Here is a 15,000-nt window from a genome sequence, read left to right on the forward strand (position 1 = left end):
CAAGGTTCGTCTCCAGGACGCAAGGAGGGTCAACGACTGCCGAGGGGGTCCGCACCGGTGGGACGACCGGAGGAGGACGTGGCCTGGTGAGTGGTAAGCGTTGTGGGCGTTGTGGTAGCGGGACGCGGCTGGGTCGCGGTGGTTGAGAGGTAGATGTGGAAAAACGTCGGGTTGAACTGGGGAATAGAGCTGGGAGGGCAAGAAGGGAAGGAATAGCCAAGGGTCTGGAGGGAAGTATTAGAGTGTTTCGATGCTTAAAGGGTAGCATGGTGGACTGTGGTCGACTAGGAAGCGGGGGAAAGGCCCCAGGGTCAGAGAGGAGCAGAGGAGCGGCAGGTGGTGGTGGATCAGGGGCAGACAACAGCAGCCGAAGTGCGGAGATGGAAGACGGAGTAAGGCGTCTGCCATAACGCTGGTGGGCCCACCGGAGGGCTCTGTCGAGGGCCTCATTATTAAATGGCCCCAGGTGAGTACGGATCTTAGCTATTGTAAGTGTATAATGTTGTATTAGCGTTTTTAAATTTAAAATCATGTATTTCAATGTATTTTCCTTGATCTGATTTAAGACCAGATCATCCGGTGCCGCCGGTTTAATAAATGCTGACAGTTGAGTCACTTTCCTATGCATCCCTAATGGTGGGATACCTGTTTTGATCGATTCCTCTAGGATTTCCGTGTGGTGGATGGATTGCAATAGTTGAAAATATTGTTTGATTAATTTCGGGTCTAGATCGGCTGAGGAGCTCGTGCCGACCGGAGTCAATTTTATGAGTCTCTGTGGGTCTGTAAGGTGAGTGGGCCTACCCAATAGGCTAAATCTGTTTCTAAAATCATTAGCCATTTCGTAAAAACTAAAAAATGGAATGAAAATAAGAAAGGCCCAGGCCTATTAAAAGAAAGAGGAAAACATAGAGAATAAAAGGAAATGATAAAAGAAAGATGCAAAATCAACTTAATAGAAATAAGGTAAAAACTATAGTTCGCAAACAATGGAGTTTAAAACAATAGATGCAGTTTAAAACTATAAAGTAAACAAAACAAAGAATTTATATCCGGTCAGCTGATGTAAGTTTTTTAGCTAGGAGGCATGGTTAGCTTAGCAAAAACTTGGTTTCCCCAATCTGTTTTGTTGAGTAGGTTAAAGCTGGGAGGTGGGCCGTGCTTGCCAATCCGCCCGATGGGGTTTGCAGAATGTCCCAAAGATAATACTACAGTCCAAGGGTCCAAAAAATCGAAAAAAGCTGAACACGTAGAAGTTCCATACTCACCAGTCAAAAGAGCATTTTGAAGAAGATTAAAAAACCAAAGAGGGAATGAGGTAATTTCCACAGGTTGTTTTGAAAAAGGTATAAAGTTTAATCGCTCCAATGCAGGTTTTGAACAGGTAAAGGAATAAAGACTTTGTTTAAAAGTAAATTAAAACAAATAAAGTAAAAGAATAAAAGTAAAGTGCATCCAAATTAAAATACTCCAAAGTAGCTAAAAACAACAGTTCCTCATACTAACTGACTTTACATCCACAGGAAAGGAGAGAGCGTTCCTAACGTTTCACCCGGTTAGGCTTCGTCAGAGGATAGGTAAGTGAAGACAGAACAACATTTTTATAGAAGGTAAGAAAAACAAGTAGGTTGAAGGGTGTCAATCAATGGGTCTGTTCAGCCAATGGGTAGGTTCCGTGTCATTCATCAGGGCGGGGCTTGAAGGGTGTCAATCAGTTCTTTTGTTCAGCCAATGGGTAGGTTCCGTGTCATTCATCAGGGCGGGGCTTGAAGGGTGTCAATCAGTTCTTTTGTTCAGCCAATGGGAGTGCTTTGTGTCATCCACCAGGGCGGGATGAAGAGGAGATGTCGTTGACTGGAAGGTTGCCAGGAGTGGGTTGGGCCTAACAGGTGACTGGGTAAAAAGGCAACAAATAATATACAATAATATGGAACAGTAAAAAGTTTAAAACGTCTTTCAGCTAGGCTCTGGCAAGGTTAGGTTTGGGTTGGGGCGCTCCCTCAAGCGCCATGCAAAACTACATGGGGCTAGAGGAGAGGAGGGCACGGGCACAAGCAATTAAAACACGTTATTAAACTTTTACAACCATAAAATCAATGAAATAAAATACATAAAAGGAATAAAATAAATGAAAGGAATAAAATATAGGCTGAGTGGTTAAGGTTAGGAGAGGGGGAAGGAAGAGGTTATGTTAAGGATTTAAAACCCAATTGGTTTAACCAATCATCAAGCATGGAATAGGGTTAGGGTTAGGGTTAGGGTTAGGGTTAGGGTTAGGGTTAGGGTTAGGGTTAGGGTTAGGGTTAGGGTTAGGGTTAGGGTTAGGGTTAGGGTTAGGGTTAGGGTTAGGGTTAGGGTTAGGGTTAGGGTTAGGTTAAGAGCCATCTACCACTTTTGAAAAACGGCATTTTTGAGCTAGTTTGAGAACGCAGAGGGGCGTGGGAATTCGGCGACCACCCATGGATAGGTCTAGGCCCAGCGGACTTGCTCAAAAAATATGGCGCCCCTGGCGGTTTTTTTGGGTACTGCAATTTCGATTTTAAAACTTCAAAGTGAAGCGTTTTTTTTTTACAGAGGGGCGTGGGAATTTGGGATAGTGCCAGTGGTAGCCCTTTGTCCCCTCTTCATCCCCAAGAAATTTGGCGCCCCTAGTGGCAACTTTTTTTAACATGGGAAAACAGCTATAATCGACCTTACGGGAGCTGAGGGAGGGGCGTGGGAACAAGGTTCCTATGGTTGGTAGGTATTAATGAGGCGGACCTTTGTGCAAAATTTTGGCCACCTAGTGGCTTGTTTTGGTATAGAAAATCGCATTTGAAGTTTTTCACTAAACGCGGGAAAAAGGGGTGTTACCATTTGTGTGGAAGGTTTTCTCGGCTCCTTCAACATGGGTACGAAGTTTTGGAGTTCTAGCCCACTTCCTTCACATAGCTACCGTTGACTCCAATGTAAAAATACTTAGAAAATTTTCTGAAAATTTTGTGAAAATTTGACAGAAAGTGTCTAGGAGCACGTTTTTGACCATTTTGAGTCTTTTGGTGGTGGTCTGTGGTGCACTTTTTTGGTACATTCTAACCCTAACCCTTTTTTTTTTTTTTCTAATTAACTATTTTTTTTTTTTATTTTTTTTTTTTTTATTTTTTTTTTTTTTTTTTGGAAATTTTGAAATTTGAATCTTTTTTTTTTTTTTTTGGGGGATAATTTGAGATTTTGAAAATTCATTCATTCATTCCATTTTTTTTTTTTTTTTTTTTTTCCAAGATGGCGCCGCCCATGGCTGCATTTCCCCCAAAAAAGATTTCCCCCATTGACAATGCATGGAAAGGTGGTTATTGCACTTACTTGGTTTGGTGAAGTTGTTATTGCACTTACTTGGTTTGGTGAAGTTGTCTGGTAGTCGATCGGGTAGTCTGCGTTGGCTCAAGTCATGTCATGACCCATTCACTGGGTCAAATTGGGTTAGGGTTAGGGTTAGGGTTAGGGTTAGGGTTAGGGTTAGGGTTAGGTTAAGAGCCATCTACCACTTTTGAAAAACGGCATTTTTGAGCTAGTTCGAGAACCGAGTGGATCATGGGAATTCTTTTACCACCCAAGGATAGGTCTAGGCCCAGCGGACTTGCTTAAAAAATGTGGCGCCCCTGGCGTTTTTTTTGGGTACTGCAATTTCGATTTTAAAGTTTAAAAGTGAAGCGTTTTTTTTTTTTATTGGATCATGGGAATTCTGAATAGTGCCAGTGGTAGCCCTTGGTCCCTTCTACATCCCCTAGAAATTTGGAGCAATTTGGAGCCCCAAGTTTTAACATTGGACGACTTTTAAAATCGACCTCACGGGGGAAGGGGGTGGATCATGGGATCATGGTTGGGGTTGGGTGGTAGGATTTTATGAGGCCGACCTTTGTGCAAAATTTTGGCCACCTGGTGGCTTGTTTTGGTATAGAAAATGGGATTTTCATTTTTATTTTTATTTTTTCTAAGTGTGGAGTCAAGAAAATTTGTTAGTAAAAAAATAAGTTCCCACAGAAAGTGTCTAGGAGCACGTTTTAGGCCATTTCGAGTCTTTTTTTTTTTAATGTGAAAATTCATTAAATTTTTTTTTTTTTTTTTTTTTTTTAATAAGATTTTTTTTTATTTTATTTTTTTTTTTTTTTAAATTTGAAAATTCAAATTTTGTTTGTTGTTGTTTTTCTAATTCGAATTTTGAAAATTCATTCAATTTTTTTTTTTTTTTTTTTTTCAAGATGGCGCCGCCCATGGCTGCATTTCCCCCAAAACAGATTTCCCCCATTGACAATGCATGGATAGGCGGTTATTGCACTTACTTGGTTTGGTGAAGTTGTTATTGCACTTACTTGGTTTGGTGAAGTTGTCTGGTAGTCGATCGGGTAGTCTGTGTTGGCTCAAGTCATGTCATGACCCATTCACTGGGTCAAATTGTTTGGGTTATGGTTTCTTTTTTTTTTTTTTTTTTTTTCTAACCCTTTTTTAGCTGGGCTCGGTCCGATCCTGAATCTGCAGGAATTATGTTTCTAACCCCTTCCTAGGCCGAGAAAATAACTTAAAACCAATATTTTTTTTTTTTTTTTTTTTTTAAGGGTTAGGTTGAGTAGAGGGCACTCAACCATGTGCCGCGCAGCGGCACATGGGAGAGTGCCGAGAGAGTTAATCTTTTTTTTTTTTTTTTTTAACCCTTTTTTAGCTGGGCTCGGTCCGATCCTGAATCTGCAGGAATTAGGTTTCTAGCCCCTTCCTAGGCCGAGAAAATAACTTAAAACCAATTTTTTTTTTTTTTTTTTTTTTTTTTTTTAAGGGTTAGGGTTAGGGAATAAGGCTAAAGGTTAAGGTTAGGGTTAGGTGGAGTTCCGTGTCCCATGGGTTAGGGTTAGGGTTAGGTTTGGGTTGGGGCGCTCCCTCAAGCGCCATGCAAAACTACATGGGGCTAGAGGAGAGGAGGGCACGGGCACAAGCAATTAAAACACGTTATTAAACTTTTACAACCATAAAATCAATGAAATAAAATACATAAAAGGAATAAAATAAATGAAAGGAATAAAATATAGGCTGAGTGGTTAAGGTTAGGAGAGGGGGAAGGAAGAGGTTATGTTAAGGATTTAAAACCCAATTGGTTTAACCAATCATCAAGCATGGAATTTGCTGTCTCAGGAGTCCAATGGATATTATCATTTGTGGTTTTGAATTTTAGCGTCGACAAGGTGTTGAGAAAGCCCGCACATGAGTCTAACCTCTCGATGTTATCTCTAACAAAGTCGTTGAAAGATTTAACGCAAAGGATTTGGGTGGCGGATAGCCTAATGGATACCGTTATTAACGGGATTACGATGCGAGCCTGAGGGAATGTTTCCCTGGCCGTCTTGATTAGACGTCGTGTGTCCTTGATTATTGTGATGTGGGTCTGTTGTCTCAGGCAATTGTTAATACCGATAGACAACAGAACTAGCTGGGTTTCGGGCCTAGGAGAGGTATGCTTCTGGAGGATAGCCGTTAAATGTCTTAGCGTGGCTCCTGGGAAACTATCAATTTGTATAGTGTCCATCTTCCTTTTCGGGATTCGGGCCAGGTTGGAGTCGCCCGTGAAAACTATGTCTTTTCTAACAGCCAGGGACCACATGGTGGCTTTGCGGTTTGTAGGGGGGTGTATGGAGGGCTGCTGGAAGGAACCACTAAGTCTGGGGGACGAGAAAAGGGAAGGAGAAGTCGTGGTTTGGCGACTCGGACCTTTCCCCACTGGGGTCAGAGTAACGACCGTAGGAGTGGTCAGAGGAGGAATGAGGGGGCAGGGGTGAATCTCCACAGAAACTGTGAGTAAGTTAGACTTCTGCTTTTTCACTGTAATGGGGGGTGGTGTCGCCTGACCAAGAGGTGGAGTGGTCAGCGACGGCGAGGAGGACGATGAACAGAGTCGTATCCGGGCCGCGGCTCTTGCGAGGGAGAGACGGTTGAGTCTAGGGGCTGAGGAAGTGTGGGTGGGGACTGGGGGCTCAGGGTCCGGTGTGGGAGAACCAAGGCTCGTCTCCAGGACGCAAGAAGGGTCAACGACTGGCGAGGGGGTCCGCACCGGTGGGTCGACCGGAGGAGGACGTGGCCTGGTGACAGGAGGTGGAGTGGTCAGCGCCGGCGAGGAGGACGACGACGGGCAGAGTCGCTTCCGGGTCGCGGCACCTGCGAGGGAGAGACGGTTGGGTCTAGGGGCTGAGGAAGTGGGGATGGGGACTGTGGGCTCCGGGTCCGGCGTGGGCGAGCCAAGGTTCGTCTCCAGGACGCAAGGAGGGTCAACGACTGCCGAGGGGGTCCGCACCGGTGGGACGACCGGAGGAGGACGTGGCCTGGTGAGTGGTAAGCGTTGTGGGCGTTGTGGTAGCGGGACGCGGCTGGGTCGCGGTGGTTGAGAGGTAGATGTGGAAAAACGTCGGGTTGAACTGGGGAATAGAGCTGGGAGGGCAAGAAGGGAAGGAATAGCCAAGGGTCTGGAGGGAAGTATTAGAGTGTTTCGATGCTTAAAGGGTAGCATGGTGGACTGTGGTCGACTAGGAAGCGGGGGAAAGGCCCCAGGGTCAGAGAGGAGCAGAGGAGCGGCAGGTGGTGGTGGATCAGGGGCAGACAACAGCAGCCGAAGTGCGGAGATGGAAGACGGAGTAAGGCGTCTGCCATAACGCTGGTGGGCCCACCGGAGGGCTCTGTCGAGGGCCTCATTATTAAATGGCCCCAGGTGAGTACGGATTTTAGCTATTGTAAGTGTATAATGTTGTATTAGCGTTTTTAAATTTAAAATCATGTATTTCAATGTATTTTCCTTGATCTGATTTAAGACCAGATCATCCGGTGCCGCCGGTTTAATAAATGCTGACAGTTGAGTCACTTTCCTATGCATCCCTAATGGTGGGATACCTGTTTTGATCGATTCCTCTAGGATTTCCGTGTGGTGGATGGATTGCAATAGTTGAAAATATTGTTTGATTAATTTCGGGTCTAGATCGGCTGAGGAGCTCGTGCCGACCGGAGTCAATTTTATGAGTCTCTGTGGGTCTGTAAGGTGAGTGGGCCTACCCAATAGGCTAAATCTGTTTCTAAAATCATAAGCCATTTCGTAAAAACTAAAAAATGGAATGAAAATAAGAAAGGCCCAGGCCTATTAAAAGAAAGAGGAAAACATAGAGAATAAAAGGAAATGATAAAAGAAAGATGCAAAATCAACTTAATAGAAATAAGGTAAAAACTATAGTTCGCAAACAATGGAGTTTAAAACAATAGATGCAGTTTAAAACTATAAAGTAAACAAAACAAAGAATTTATATCCGGTCAGCTGATGTAAGTTTTTTAGCTAGGAGGCATGGTTAGCTTAGCAAAAACTTGGTTTCCCCAATCTGTTTTGTTGAGTAGGTTAAAGCTGGGAGGTGGGCCGTGCTTGCCAATCCGCCCGATGGGGTTTGCAGAATGTCCCAAAGATAATACTACAGTCCAAGGGTCCAAAAAATCGAAAAAAGCTGAACACGTAGAAGTTCCATACTCACCAGTCAAAAGAGCATTTTGAAGAAGATTAAAAAACCAAAGAGGGAATGAGGTAATTTCCACAGGTTGTTTTGAAAAAGGTATAAAGTTTAATCGCTCCAATGCAGGTTTTGAACAGGTAAAGGAATAAAGACTTTGTTTAAAAGTAAATTAAAACAAATAAAGTAAAAGAATAAAAGTAAAGTGCATCCAAATTAAAATACTCCAAAGTAGCTAAAAACAACAGTTCCTCATACTAACTGACTTTACATCCACAGGAAAGGAGAGAGCGTTCCTAACGTTTCACCCGGTTAGGCTTCGTCAGAGGATAGGTAAGTGAAGACAGAACAACATTTTTATAGAAGGTAAGAAAAACAAGTAGGTTGAAGGGTGTCAATCAATGGGTCTGTTCAGCCAATGGGTAGGTTCCGTGTCATTCATCAGGGCGGGGCTTGAAGGGTGTCAATCAGTTCTTTTGTTCAGCCAATGGGTAGGTTCCGTGTCATTCATCAGGGCGGGGCTTGAAGGGTGTCAATCAGTTCTTTTGTTCAGCCAATGGGAGTGCTTTGTGTCATCCACCAGGGCGGGATGAAGAGGAGATGTCGTTGACTGGAAGGTTGCCAGGAGTGGGTTGGGCCTAACAGGTGACTGGGTAAAAAGGCAACAAATAATATACAATAATATGGAACAGTAAAAAGTTTAAAACGTCTTTCAGCTAGGCTCTGGCAAGGTTAGGTTTGGGTTGGGGCGCTCCCTCAAGCGCCATGCAAAACTACATGGGGCTAGAGGAGAGGAGGGCACGGGCACAAGCAATTAAAACACGTTATTAAACTTTTACAACCATAAAATCAATGAAATAAAATACATAAAAGGAATAAAATAAATGAAAGGAATAAAATATAGGCTGAGTGGTTAAGGTTAGGAGAGGGGGAAGGAAGAGGTTATGTTAAGGATTTAAAACCCAATTGGTTTAACCAATCATCAAGCATGGAATAGGGTTAGGGTTAGGGTTAGGGTTAGGGTTAGGGTTAGGGTTAGGGTTAGGGTTAGGGTTAGGGTTAGGGTTAGGGTTAGGGTTAGGGTTAGGGTTAGGGTTAGGGTTAGGGTTAGGGTTAGGTTAAGAGCCATCTACCACTTTTGAAAAACGGCATTTTTGAGCTAGTTCGAGAACCGAGTGGATCATGGGAATTCTTTTACCACCCACGGATAGGTCTAGGCCCAGCGGACTTGCTTAAAAAATGTGGCGCCCCTGGCGTTTTTTTTGGGTACTGCAATTTCGATTTTAAAGTTTAAAAGTGAAGCGTTTTTTTTTTATTATTGGATCATGGGAATTCTGAATAGTGCCAGTGGTAGCCCTTGGTCCCCTCTACATCCCCTAGAAATTTGGAGCAATTTGGAGCCCCAAGTTTTAACATTGGACGACTTTTAAAATCGACCTCACGGGGGAAGGGGGTGGATCATGGGATCATGGTTGGGGTTGGGTGGTAGGATTTTATGAGGCCGACCTTTGTGCAAAATTTTGGCCACCTGGTGGCTTGTTTTGGTATAGAAAATGGGATTTTCATTTTTTTTTTTTTTTTTTCTAAGTGTGGAGTCAAGAAAATTTGTTAGTAAAAAAATAAGTTCCCACAGAAAGTGTCTAGGAGCACGTTTTAGGCCATTTCGAGTCTTTTTTTTTTTTTTTTTTTAATGTGAAAATTCATTAAATTTTTTTTTTTTTTTTTTTTTTAATTAAGATTTTTTTTTTTTTTTTTTTTTTTTTTTTTTGAAATTTCGAAAATTCAATTCAAATTTTGTTTGTTGTTGTTTTTCTAATTCGAATTTTGAAAATTCATTCAATTTTTTTTTTTTTTTTTTTTTTTTCAAGATGGCGCCGCCCATGGCTGCATTTCCCCCAAAACAGATTTCCCCCATTGACAATGCATGGAGAGGCGGTTATTGCACTTACTTGGTTTGGTGAAGTTGTTATTGCACTTACTTGGTTTGGTGAAGTTGTCTGGTAGTCGATCGGGTAGTCTGTGTTGGCTCAAGTCATGTCATGACCCATTCACTGGGTCAAATTGTTTGGGTTATGGTTTCTTTTTTTTTTTTTTTTTTTTTCTAACCCTTTTTTAGCTGGGCTCGGTCCGATCCTGAATCTGCAGGAATTATGTTTCTAACCCCTTCCTAGGCCGAGAAAATAACTTAAAACCAATATTTTTTTTTTTTTTTTTTTTTTTAAGGGTTAGGTTGAGTAGAGGGCACTCAACCATGTGCCGCGCAGCGGCACATGGGAGAGTGCCGAGAGAGTTAATCTTTTTTTTTTTTTTTTTTTCACCCATTTTTAGCTGGGCTCAGTCCGATCCTGGATCTGCAGGAATTATGTTTCTAGCCCCTTCCTAAGCCGAGAAAATAACTTAAAACCAATTTTTTTTTTTTTTTTTTTTTTTTTTTTTCAAGGGTTAGGGTTAGGGAATAAGGCTAAGGGTTAGGGTTAGGGTTAGGGTTAGGGTTAGGGTTAGGGTTAGGGTTAGGGTTAGGGTTAGGGTTAGGGTTAGGGTTAGGGTTAGGGTTAGGGTTAGGGTTAGGGTTAGGGTTAGGTTAAGAGCCATCTACCACTTTTGAAAAACGGCATTTTTGAGCTAGTTCGAGAACGCAGAGGTGCATGGGAATTCGGCGACCACCCTGGGATAGGTCTAGGCCCAGCGGACTTGCTCAAAAAATGTGGCGCCCCTGGCGGTTTTTTTTGGGTACTGCAATTTCGATTTTAAAGTTTAAAAGTGAAGCGTTTTTTTTTTTGAGCGGTGCATGGGAATTTGGGATAGTGCCAGTGGTAGCCCTTGGGCCCCTCTTTATACCCTATAAATGGAGCAATTTGGAGCCCCAAGTTTTAACATTGGACGACTTTTAAAATCGACCTCACGGGAGAAGGGGGAGGTGCATGGGATCATGGTTGGGGTTGGGTGGTAGGATTTTATGAGGCCGACCTTTGTGCAAAATTTTGGCCACCTGGTGGCTTGTTTTGGTATAGAAAATCCCATTTTCATTTTTTTTTTTTTTTTTTTCTAAGTGTGGAGTCAACAAAATTTGTTAGTAAAAAAATAAGTTCCCACAGAAAGTGTCTAGGAGGTTAGGGTTAGGGTTAGGGTTAGGGTTAGGGTTAGGGTTAGGGTTAGGGTTAGGGTTAGGGTTAGGGTTAGGGTTAGGGTTAGGGTTAGGGTTAGGGTTAGGGTTAGGGTTAGGGTTAGGGTTAGGGTTAGGGTTAGGGTTAGGGTTAGGGTTAGGTTAAGAGCCATCTACCACTTTTGAAAAACGGCATTTTTGAGCTAGTTCGAGAACCGAGTGGATCATGGGAATTCTTTTACCACCCAAGGATAGGTCTAGGCCCAGCGGACTTGCTTAAAAAATGTGGCGCCCCTGGCGTTTTTTTTGGGTACTGCAATTTCGATTTTAAAGTTTAAAAGTGAAGCGTTTTTTTTTTTTATTGGATCATGGGAATTCTGAATAGTGCCAGTGGTAGCCCTTGGTCCCTTCTACATCCCCTAGAAATTTGGAGCAATTTGGAGCCCCAAGTTTTAACATTGGACGACTTTTAAAATCGACCTCACGGGGGAAGGGGGTGGATCATGGGATCATGGTTGGGGTTGGGTGGTAGGATTTTATGAGGCCGACCTTTGTGCAAAATTTTGGCCACCTGGTGGCTTGTTTTGGTATAGAAAATGGGATTTTCATTTTTTTTTTTTTTTTTTTCTAAGTGTGGAGTCAAGAAAATTTGTTAGTAAAAAAATAAGTTCCCACAGAAAGTGTCTAGGAGCACGTTTTAGGCCATTTCGAGTCTTTTTTTTTTTAATGTGAAAATTCATTAAATTTTTTTTTTTTTTTTTTTTTTTAATAAGATTTTTTTTTTTTTTTTTTTTTTTTTTTTTGAAATTTGAAAATTCAAATTTTGTTTGTTGTTGTTTTTCTAATTCGAATTTTGAAAATTCATTCAATTTTTTTTTTTTTTTTTTTTTCAAGATGGCGCCGCCCATGGCTGCATTTCCCCCAAAACAGATTTCCCCCATTGACAATGCATGGAGAGGCGGTTATTGCACTTACTTGGTTTGGTGAAGTTGTTATTGCACTTACTTGGTTTGGTGAAGTTGTCTGGTAGTCGATCGGGTAGTCTGTGTTGGCTCAAGTCATGTCATGACCCATTCACTGGGTCAAATTGTTTGGGTTATGGTTTCTTTTTTTTTTTTTTTTTTTTTCTAACCCTTTTTTAGCTGGGCTCGGTCCGATCCTGAATCTGCAGGAATTATGTTTCTAACCCCTTCCTAGGCCGAGAAAATAACTTAAAACCAATATTATTATTTTTTTATTTTTTTTAAGGGTTAGGTTGAGTAGAGGGCACTCAACCATGTGCCGCGCAGCGGCACATGGGAGAGTGCCGAGAGAGTTAATCTTTTTTTTTTTTTTTTTTAACCCTTTTTTAGCTGGGCTCGGTCCGATCCTGAATCTGCAGGAATTAGGTTTCTAGCCCCTTCCTAGGCCGAGAAAATAACTTAAAACCAATTTTTTTTTTTTTTTTTTTTTTTTTTTTTTAAGGGTTAGGGTTAGGGAATAAGGCTAAAGGTTAAGGTTAGGGTTAGGTGGAGTTCCGTGTCCCATGGGTTAGGGTTAGGGTTAGGGTTAGGGTTAGGGTTAGGGTTAGGGTTAGGGTTAGGTTAAGAGCCATCTACCACTTTTGAAAGGGTTAGGGTTAGGGTTAGGGTTAGGGTTAGGTTAAGAGCCATCTACCACTTTTGAAAAACGGCATTTTTGAGCTAGTTCGAGAACCGAGTGGATCATGGGAATTCTTTTACCACCCAAGGATAGGTCTAGGCCCAGCGGACTTGCTTAAAAAATGTGGCGCCCCTGGCGTTTTTTTTGGGTACTGCAATTTCGATTTTAAAGTTTAAAAGTGAAGCGTTTTTTTTTTTTATTGGATCATGGGAATTCTGAATAGTGCCAGTGGTAGCCCTTGGTCCCTTCTACATCCCCTAGAAATTTGGAGCAATTTGGAGCCCCAAGTTTTAACATTGGACGACTTTTAAAATCGACCTCACGGGGGAAGGGGGTGGATCATGGGATCATGGTTGGGGTTGGGTGGTAGGATTTTATGAGGCCGACCTTTGTGCAAAATTTTGGCCACCTGGTGGCTTGTTTTGGTATAGAAAATGGGATTTTCATTTTTTTTTTTTTTTTTTTCTAAGTGTGGAGTCAAGAAAATTTGTTAGTAAAAAAATAAGTTCCCACAGAAAGTGTCTAGGAGCACGTTTTAGGCCATTTCGAGTCTTTTTTTTTTTAATGTGAAAATTCATTAAATTTTTTTTTTTTTTTTTTTTTTTTAATAAGATTTTTTTTTTTTTTTTTTTTTTTTTTTTTTGAAATTTGAAAATTCAAATTTTGTTTGTTGTTGTTTTTCTAATTCGAATTTTGAAAATTCATTCAATTTTTTTTTTTTTTTTTTTTTCAAGATGGCGCCGCCCATGGCTGCATTTCCCCCAAAACAGATTTCCCCCATTGACAATGCATGGAGAGGCGGTTATTGCACTTACTTGGTTTGGTGAAGTTGTTATTGCACTTACTTGGTTTGGTGAAGTTGTCTGGTAGTCGATCGGGTAGTCTGTGTTGGCTCAAGTCATGTCATGACCCATTCACTGGGTCAAATTGTTTGGGTTATGGTTTCTTTTTTTTTTTTTTTTTTTTTCTAACCCTTTTTTAGCTGGGCTCGGTCCGATCCTGAATCTGCAGGAATTATGTTTCTAACCCCTTCCTAGGCCGAGAAAATAACTTAAAACCAATATTATTATTATTTTTTTTTTTTTAAGGGTTAGGTTGAGTAGAGGGCACTCAACCATGTGCCGCGCAGCGGCACATGGGAGAGTGCCGAGAGAGTTAATCTTTTTTTTTTTTTTTTTTAACCCTTTTTTAGCTGGGCTCGGTCCGATCCTGAATCTGCAGGAATTAGGTTTCTAGCCCCTTCCTAGGCCGAGAAAATAACTTAAAACCAATTTTTTTTTTTTTTTTTTTTTTTTTTTTTTTTTAAGGGTTAGGGTTAGGGAATAAGGCTAAAGGTTAAGGTTAGGGTTAGGTGGAGTTCCGTGTCCCATGGGTTAGGGTTAGGGTTAGGGTTAGGGTTAGGGTTAGGGTTAGGGTTAGGGTTAGGGTTAGGTTAAGAGCCATCTACCACTTTTGAAAAACGGCATTTTTGAGCTAGTTCGAGAACGCAGCGGTGCATGGGAATTCGGCGACTACCCTGGGATAGGTTAGGGTTAGGTGAAACTCCGTATCCCATAGGTCTCCCCGGGTCGTCCAACGACTTCCTCGGTTTAAATAGAGATCTAAGGCAAGGCACGGGCCGGCGCTTGTCATTCATGGTCAAGATGTCCACATGCATTTTTGACCCCCAAAAAAGTTTTAGAAGATTGTTTCGGATGGTGTTAACGAAGGTCTGGAAGACCATTTGAAGCCAATATTGGGCATTGATAGAATTGTTATTCATCTTCTGTTGTAGAACACCCCCGGATTGTTTCGGATGGTATTCCGTAAAGGTCTGGAGGACCATTTGGAGCCAAGGCTAGGCATTAGTGGAAATGTTATTCCTCTTAACATTATGTTTGTTGAAAATTCCCTTGTAGGGTTGCAGGACATGTTCATCAGTCGTGGACCTTGGGATCATCGAGCGTTTCAACCATTATCACGAGACACTCTCACCCAAGGGAGGCCCACCCGAGGTCGATCAACTCACGGGTCATGTTCCATAAACCATCAAGAACCTTTTCTTTGTATAGATAGCCACTCGGGTTAAGGTTAGGGAATAGGGTAAAAGGTTAAGGTTAGGATTAAGATTTGGGTTAGCTGTAGGGATAAACACTCGGGTTAAGGTTAGGGAATAAGGCTAAAGGGTTAGGGTTAGGGTTAGGGTTAGGGTTAGGGTTAGGGTTAGGGTTAGGGTTAGGGTTAGGTTAAGAGCCATCTACCACTTTTGAAAAACGGCATTTTTGAGCTAGTTCGAGAACGCAGCGGTGCATGGGAATTCGGCGACCACCCTGGGATAGGTCTAGGCCCAGCGGACTTGCTCAAAAAATGTGGCGCCCCTGGCGGTTTTTTTGGGTACTGCAATTTCGATTTTAAAGTTTAAAAGTGAAGCGTTTTTTTTTTTTGAGCGGTGCATGGGAATTTGGGATAGTGCCAGTGGTAGCCCTTGGGCCCCTCTTTATATCCTATAAATTTGGAGCAATTTGGAGCCCCAAGTTTTAACATTGGACGACTTTTAAAATCGACCTCACGGGAGAAGGGGGAGGTGCATGGGATCATGGTTGGGGTTGGGTGGTAGGATTTTATGAGGCCGACCTTTGTGCAAAATTTTGGCCACCTGGTGGCTTGTTTTGGTATAGAAAATCCCATTTTCATTTTTTTTTTTTTTTTTTTCTAAGTGTGGAGTCAACACAATTTGTTAGTAAAAAAATAAGTTCCCACAGAAAGTGTCTAGGA

The sequence above is a fragment of the Gadus chalcogrammus genome, chromosome 2 (genome assembly GCF_026213295.1).
Source record: "Gadus chalcogrammus isolate NIFS_2021 chromosome 2, NIFS_Gcha_1.0, whole genome shotgun sequence".
NCBI lineage: Eukaryota > Metazoa > Chordata > Actinopteri > Gadiformes > Gadidae > Gadus > Gadus chalcogrammus.